Below are 8,264 nucleotides of genomic sequence, written 5' to 3'. Positions count from 1 at the left end.
GTACCCTGGAGCAGAAAACAATCCAATGTCCATCAACTGGAGAATGGATAAATACATTGCAGCATATCCGTACAAAGGAATACTATACAGACCTGAAAATAACAAATGATTGCTACATCCAACAGCATGGATAAATCTCACCAACATGATGTGGAATGAAAGAAGCCAGGCACATGAGAGTATGACTCTATTTGTGTGAAGTTCAAGAACAGGCAAAACTAACTTATGGTAATGGAAGTCATTATAGTGGCTACCTCTTGGGGTGATATATTGACTGGGAATCTCTGGAAGGTAAAAGTGTTCTACAGCTTGCTCCAGCAGTAGGTACATGGATGAGTGTACATGTAAAATGTCACTGAACTATACACTCAGAATTAGAGCTCTTTCTGCACTTTATTGTATGTTATACCCCACTTTGAAAAAATTTTTCATAGGCTGCTGGCCAGCCCTGCAGATAAGGTGTGTTGGCTGCTGTGGGTCACTCCAGCCCCATGGAGAGGCAAGAAAGCAACTTGATGAGATCTAGTGGCTGGTGGCTTTTGTCACCACCAATTATGGGCGCAGTGGGGTCAGGGAGGCACCCAAGGGCCTGGCAGCAGGGAAGTTATTCTCCCACCTTCTTCTTAGAAGCACATTCTTCACAGATGCTTATCTCAAGAGCTGCTTCCAAGGTGATATCATTTTTAAAAGCCACCAAAAGCCCTCTCCTAGGACTGCCTTTGTATAAACTGCCACATTTGGCTGGGCACAGGGCACTTGGTATGCATCGCTCTATTGAATCCAGGCAACCAGCCCTAGAAGCAGAGACACAAGCAGGGATGTTGAGGAACTTGCCATAGGCCACACGGCTGTGAGGACATGCTGTGATTTTTAACTCTTTCCTTCCTTCCTTCCTTCCTTCCTCTTTTCTTTTCTTTTCCTATTCTTTCTTTCTTTCTTTATCTTGGTAGATATGGGCCCTCACTATGCTGGCCAGGCTAGTCTCTAACTCCTTGCCTCAAGTGATCCTCCTACCTCGGCCTCCCAAAGTGGTGAGATTACAGGTGTGAACCACTGTGCCCAGCCACCCTTTCTTAATTACTCTAACAGCCATACTTGCATCTGCACCACACATCAGTGCTCTATAGATAAGACCAAGAAAAAATCCTTAGAGAGGTGTGACACTTTATACATATGAAGACACTTTCTACATAGTAAGAAAATGGTTAGAAGCCCAAGCTAAACTACTTGGTTTCAAATCTCAGCTCTAGCACTTCTAGGTGTGCCTTTGGGCAAGTGATTTAACCTCTCTGTGCCTGTTTCCTCACCTGTAAAATGGGGCTATTGATAGTACCTATCTCACAGGCTTGTCTAAGGATTGCTGTACAGCCGCTTGAATATTCTCTGGCACAGTAGGCTCTCAGTAATGTTAGCTATTTGCATGTTAGTCAATACAAGTCAGCATTTACCGAGCCCTCTCCACTACTGCAGATGACCTCATTCAGATTTCAGGGCCATACTGGGAGTCTTTATCTCATTCCCATTTCACAGACCATGAAAAAGAAGTTTGAAGAAATGAGTGCCTTTCCCAGAGGCCCCAAGAGAGTAAGCAGCTCACCAGGGTTTAAACCAGGTCTTACTGGCTGTGTGACCTTGGACAAGTTGTTTCACCCTTTGAGTCTTTTTTTTTTTAATATACTTTAAGTTCTAGGGTACATGTACACAACGTGCAGGTTTGTTACATATGTACACATGTGCCGTGTTGGTTTGCTGCACTCATTAACCTGTCATGGAGTCTTAATCTATAAAAAGGGAATAACACCACCCATTTTGTGGGGTCTTTTGGAGGAGGATTGCAGTGGTTCATGTGAATGGCTCCAGCACTAAGAGAACCTCCATAAATACTTACATAGTTACTTGGTATTTTGAAGACATGACTTGCCCATGGTGGCATAGCTCCTGGATAACTCTCTGGGATGTGAATCCAGTCTTCCCTCCCCAATGCCCACATTCTTTCCACAGCATGGACTGCCTCTTTGTGCCTTCCTTCCAGGCCTGTCTTTCCTCCAGCCCAACCACCTCGCTGCCCTCCAGATAAGCCTTGGGTTTCCAGATAGATGTGCATCGGTGTCCTCCGTGTGCAGCATGCAGGACCCAGTCTGGGTTAGTTGTCAGACACCACAGGTGACCGGTGACATTCCAATCCTTGCCAACTGGGCAGGGCTCTTATTCCCAGGAGGCTGGCACTGCCCGGGGAAGAAAAAATAAGGGTTTTTGAACTCTGAGCCCTGCTCCTCACATCCTGTCCATTGAGGGGTGGATGCCCAGGCCCTCAAAAATTTATACTTGAGTGAGACAAAAATTCATGGTTTTCCTTAGTACCTTCATCTATTCATTACATATTTATTGCATGTTTCCAGCTGGGGGTGGTGGCTCATGCCTATAATCCCAGCACTTTGAGAGGCCGAGGCAGTCGGATCACCTGAGGTCAGGAGTTCAAGACCAGCCTGGCCAACATGGCAAAATCCCATCTCTAACAAAAATAAAAAAATTAGCTGGGCATGGTGGTGCATGCGAGCCTGAAATCCCAGCTACTCAAGGGGCTGAGACAGGAGAATTGCTTGAACCTAGGAGGCAGAGGTTGCAGTGAGCCAAGATCATACCACTGTACTCCAGACTGGGTGACAGTTTGAGACTCTGTCTCAAAAAAAAAAAAGGATATTTATTGCGCGGGCCAGAGGTGTCCCAGTGGCACCCAAGCTGAAACCTGCAGAGTAAGAAAGAGTTTACCAGGAGAAGAGAGAGGATGAGGGAACAGCGTTTCCAGCAGAGGGAACAGCATATATGAAGGCCCAGAGGTGGAAGCCTTTTGAGGGGCACTGAAAGTAGCCTCATTTGGCTGGATGCAGGCAATGAGCGTGGAAAGGAATTCAAGAGTCCCAGGCACCCTGCAAGAGGATGTAAGGGTGACAGTCAACAAGTATTGAGCCCTGTTGTGTGTAGTAGTCCAAGGGAAAACAGTCCCTGCCCCCACCAAAGGGAGAGTGGTAAGAAGCTGAAGGAAGGCAGTAGTAAGGTCTGTGTGGGAGTTTCAGTGGAGAAGAAATCATATGTAGTTGGGAAAAAATCAGTCAAGATTCTTGGAGGTGGTAGCATTTGAGATTGACCTTGAACCTCAACTAGAATCTTGTCAACTGGGGAGGTAGGGCATGGAGATTCCCTGCAATTCACAGCAGAACAATTAACATATACTGAGCATTTACCACATACCAGGGCATTAGCTGGCTTTCTCCAAGCAACCTTCTGAGGTAGAGACTACTATCATTCGCATTTTATAGACAGAAAACTGAGGCCTAGAAAGGGGAGGTCACATGTCCAAGGTCTGTCTAGCTCAAAGCCAGCATAATACCTATAGTACAATGTGCCGTGGAGAAATGTTTATGAAGCCATCTCCTAGGGGGCAGGCTCATCTCCATGGATGCTCCTGGCCTGTCTTTTCATTGGTTGCCCATTTGGAGGCATTCGCCTGTTGAGTGTTTAAGTATTGATCTCAGCATGGTATGACAGGCACAAATATTTAAACATTCAGCAGTGAGGCCTCGCTGCCCAAGATCTGTCCCAGCGTGACTCGGGGACAGAATAACAAAATGAACTTAGGTCTTATTATCTCCTGCGAGGCTTATTGTGGTTTCTTAAGTGATTACGCACATTAATGCAGGGACTCCTTTCGCTAATGGGGGAATTACTGGCATGGAGGGGGGTGTGGTTAAGGTAATGACATTTCTTCTGAAAACAAAAAAACGAAGGCCCGCTTCCCTACAGGGGATATTTTCTTAGGTTGAAGGGGGGCTTCTCAGTGTTACTACAATTTTGGAAAGCCTGGAAGATGGGATTCTTTGTTGTCATGGAGACAGAGGCTGCTATGAGCAGCAGATGGGGTCCTGGACGGGGGCCTGGACAATGGGCAGGAGAGCAAAGCAGGTTGGTGACAAGTCTAGGGGTCCTGACTCCCAGATTGGGTCTCTTCCCAGAGCGTCACCTATAGCCTAATGAGAGGCTCTCTGGGGCGGCAGAAAAACTCCCTGGCAGGATTCATGAGCTTACAGGCCCAGAGCCCTGACTTTGGAGGAGACCAGGCCTGAACTGAGATCCAGTCTCTGCTCCTCTCCTACTGTGTGTCTCTGGGCCAGTGGTTCGTCCTCTCTGCACCTCTGTTTCCCCATGTGTCAACCATTACCATGCAGCAAGTGCTCAAAAATGTAGCTAGTAGGCATGGTTTTCATGGCTTTGCCAGCAGATAGCCAAGTACTGTCAGGTAAGTCAGTGCCTCTCTCTGGGCCTTAGTTTACCTGCAAAAGCATTCAACTAGCTAATATCTAAGGACCATTTCTAGCCTAATGACCTGTGAGTCTATGACTCCATGAACTCTCCCAAGTTGAGAAAGAGAGAGGACTATGATAATGACATTCACAATCATCATTTCCACCATCTATTGGGTGCCTACTATGTGCTGGGAACCCTGCTGGGCACCAGGTCCTCCTCGTCTCACACCTACAGTGTAGCCTCCTGACAATCTTCTCACTTCTCATCTTCTCCCTTTTAATCCATCCTGCATACCTGGCCAGTTTCAGCTTTCTTAAATCCTGCCTGCTCCTTTGCTCCAGAACACTCAGTGGCTCCCCAGTGCACCTCAAGGTCAAGACCCAACTCCTTAATGTGACAAGCGAGCCTTCCATGCTGAAGCTCTTCCCTTTCTCATGGACTCTCCGACAGACTGTGTTGTCTCTTTGTCTAGTCCTCCCCATTCCTTCCTCGTACTCAGTAGGTGCTCAATAAATATTTGTCGAGTGAATGAACACATGGATAAAATGTTTCTCTAAATTAGGCTACTCAAACTTTAGTCCTTTGCAAAGCAGCCACAAGAGTTTTGCAAAAATCTGCACACCATGTCTATTTTTATTTACTTAAATATTTTCCTTTTTTAGATTAAATAAATGTATCTCAAAAGGAAACTTTACATCATGCTATAACTAGAAGGCCAATATTACTTGCCAGAAATAGGTCTCCATTAAAATAAATACAAGGACAAATGAGCAAAGCATTCAATTCTAACTAGATACTGTTGTCTACCCAAGCTGGCGGCCTCTCAGTTAAAATGGGATTAGTCAGTGCTTTGGAGAGGTGTTAAAGACTAAACTAGCACCAACCTGAGACTTGCCCATTGACAGAAATCACAACATGTAACAAAGGGATGAATAGGGAAGAGCTGTTTCACTCCAAGTTATTTCACTCCACTGAAAATTACCCTACCTACCATCAGAGGCTGGCAGCCTACATTTTGGAAACCTTGTTCTGCAGAGCCCACAGCTCCAGCTCAGGAGGTATGCATATGAGTTCTCTGAAAGACTTCAACTCAGGCTTTTTGAAAGAGTATTGGAGGCCCTGCATGCAACTGCCTCGCCTTCACAATATAGTGTCCCTATCTGAAGTCTCATTGCACCAGAGACAGCTCTCAGAGCTCTACTGTGATAAGAGTTTGTTGGAAACCATCTTCCTGGTGGAATAATGAGCTCTCCCCATCCTTGCAGAGATCCAGACATATGCTGGACAGTCATGGGTGTAGGGCAGGGACAGGGAATGTCGGCGGGGGCAGGGAATGTCGTGGAGATAATTCAAGCATCAGACGGTCAGCCTATGAAATTGACCTGATAGCTAGAGTTTGCTTTCATATGTAAGCAAAACAAATCTAGAGGGATGAAAAGAGAGAGGAATTCATTTCTGGTCAGCAACGTAGAAAAAACAGAGAGACAATTGTGAATGGGGTTACCCAGAAAACATGAAGGACAAAAGGGGGATGGGAATGGCTATTATTATTCCTTTTTATAATGCTTCATAATTCTCAATCCAACACTGGATTCATGAAGACTATTTTGGTTTTAAGCAGCATAAACTGAATTCAAACTTGTGTAGCATAGGAAAAACAATTTAATGATATAAATAGCTGACACTGCCTTCAGGTATGGCTGGATCCAGGGACTTGATATACATCAAGACTCACTCCACTCTCTGTCTCTCAGTTCTGCTTTCTTCTATGTTGGCTTCATTTTAGGTAGGGTCTGCTCAAGTTCTGCAAAGATGGCTGCCAACAGCTCTATGCTTAGGAGCTTTGGTGGAGATTGAGTTTCTGTTTGACAATAGTTTTAGCAAAAGTCCCAGACAGAGTTCTCATTGGCCCAGCATATGTCACATGTCCCCTCATTGAGGTCAGAGTGATGTGCTCTGATTATCTGTGCCCTGGGTCACATGTCTGTCTCCAGGAGGAGGGAGCCCCACCCAACCACATGAATATGAGTGAAGGAGGGGAAGTTTCCCAAATGAAAATTGAGGTTCTGTCACCCAAAGAAGTTGAAATGAATGTCAGGCAAGCAAGAGTAGCCTTCATTTTTGCTACCCTTGTACCTCCACTCAAGGCTATGCCCCACATCTCCATCCAGACAGCTCCTACTCGTCCTTCAGACCTCAGTTCAAATGGCGCTTCCTTGAGGAAACCTTTCCAAACCATCCCACACTAGACTGGAATCCCCTGCTGGACTAGAATCCCCTGCATGTGTGCTCCTGGCAGAGCTTGTCATTCTGGGCTTGTGCGGTTATCTGATGAAAGCCTGTCTCCCATACTGGACTGGGATCACCTTGAAAGCTGTGGCCTGCCTTGCCCATCGCTCTGTCCCTGGAGCCTAGGACAGTGCCTGGCACACAGGTGGAGCTCAGTAAATATTTATTTGAAATACCAACGGAAGTCCACAGCACATATGACCTGGTGATCTGTGGTGGGAGGTGAGTGGGTCAAGAAAGACACCAAGATTCCCTGCTCATGAGTGAGAGTGTGGGGAAACAGGAGAAGTCAGGGTGACCTTGGTGAGCACTGCCTTGGGAGACTCGAGGATGGATGAAAGCGGGGAGGAGGCCAGATTAGGTGGGGTGGAGGACCGGAGGTCCATCATCAAAGGCCATCCCTGGGGACAAAGAGAGGAGGGGAAGAGTAGGTCAGGGCTGGAGAGAAAGAATCTTTTCTCTGGGTTCCTGGGGAGCCCAGAGGGAAGGGCAGATGTGGCCCCATTCCCAGAAGCCTTTATAAAAGAGGGTGGGGAGGTCAGGCCTTGGCAAGGACAAGGGAAGGAGTCCCTACGTGCTGGATTGGGATTGGCTGGAAAGGGGACTTCTCTGGGAGAATCCCTCAAACCTCAAGAACTGAGAGAAGGGTGTCTGGGGCTCCTGCCACCATCCCTGTTTCCCTTTTGAGTAATCTGTTTCCCCATCTGTCCATCCATACACACAGCCACTTGTGTCTCCACGACCAACCGCTGGCAGTGGAAGGGTGTCCTTCCCACCCCCACTCTTACACACACTCGCAGCTGGTACCCAGAGCCTGGTCACCCCAAGCCAGGCCTGTGTTTCCAGGTGTAACAGGCAGGAGACGCTGCCCTAGGACTAGAGCAGGGAGGGGGCACGGGCCCACCCCCAACCACAGCGACCCACAGAGGGCGAGAAGAGGACGACCGCAGAGAGAAACGGAAAGGACAGGCCAACGGAAGCAGTGCTGCAAGGCTGGAAGGAGAAAAGCCAGGAGGGGAGTGCTTGCTGTGAAAGACAGGGAGACAGAGACCAAGACGAACAGGCAGACAGGCTGGTGACCCAGGATGAGGCCGGGAAGAGTCATCAAAGGAAGGAGAAGGAAGGAGAGAGATTGGAGCGGGACGGCGGGGCAGGCGAGGGAAGGAGGAGGTGGGGAGAGGGAGGGAAGAAGAGAGAGGGGAGAAGGAGGGAGAAGGGAGCGGGAGAATGCGAGAGGAAAGAAGGGAGAGGGGAGGCGTAGAAGGGGAGAGGAGGTGAAGGGAAAAGGAGAGAGGCTGCTGGCGGTGAAGCTGCAAGAGGCAGCTGTGGAGGGAGCGCGCGGCGCGGGCCGGGGGAGCGCTGGGCGGGGGCGGGCGGTGTGGGCACGGCCCTCCCCGAGCTGGGCGGGCTCCGGGAGCCGCGGGCCCCGCCCTCCTCCTCCATCCCTCCGGTCTCACTCCCCCCTTCTCTCCCTTCCCCGCGTCCCTCCGCCCGCCCTCGGAAGACCGAGACAGCGGAGAGGTTGCGGGTGAGCTGCGCTGAGCCTAGGAGCCGAGGAGTCGGGAGGGCAGCGCAGCCCGAGCTCGAGTGGCCCCGCGTCCCAAGCGCATCCGAGCGGCCGAGCCGCCCGGCGCAGCGCCCGTCCCGGGCAGCGCAGCCCCGGCTGCAGGTAG

At 49.1% G+C, this 8,264-nt stretch overlaps 1 protein-coding gene across 2 annotated transcripts in view; it reads left to right on the top strand.

The window, feature by feature from the left end:
• The first annotated feature begins 7,999 nt into the window (after positions 1 to 7,999).
• The window catches only part of SLC6A1 (solute carrier family 6 member 1), a 46,572-nt gene continuing 46,307 nt past the window's right edge, over positions 8,000 to 8,264 (top strand). For both annotated transcript variants that reach the window (XM_024244693.3, XM_002813432.5), the window contains exon 1: positions 8,000 to 8,260. The gene's annotated coding sequence lies outside the window, so the exon portion shown is untranslated. The remainder of the gene's footprint in view (positions 8,261 to 8,264) is intronic.

The sequence above is a fragment of the Pongo abelii genome, chromosome 2 (genome assembly GCF_028885655.2).
Source record: "Pongo abelii isolate AG06213 chromosome 2, NHGRI_mPonAbe1-v2.0_pri, whole genome shotgun sequence".
Classification (NCBI taxonomy): domain Eukaryota; kingdom Metazoa; phylum Chordata; class Mammalia; order Primates; family Hominidae; genus Pongo; species Pongo abelii.
Note: the sequence above shows the minus strand (reverse complement) of the source record. Positions and strands in the feature narration are given on the sequence as shown.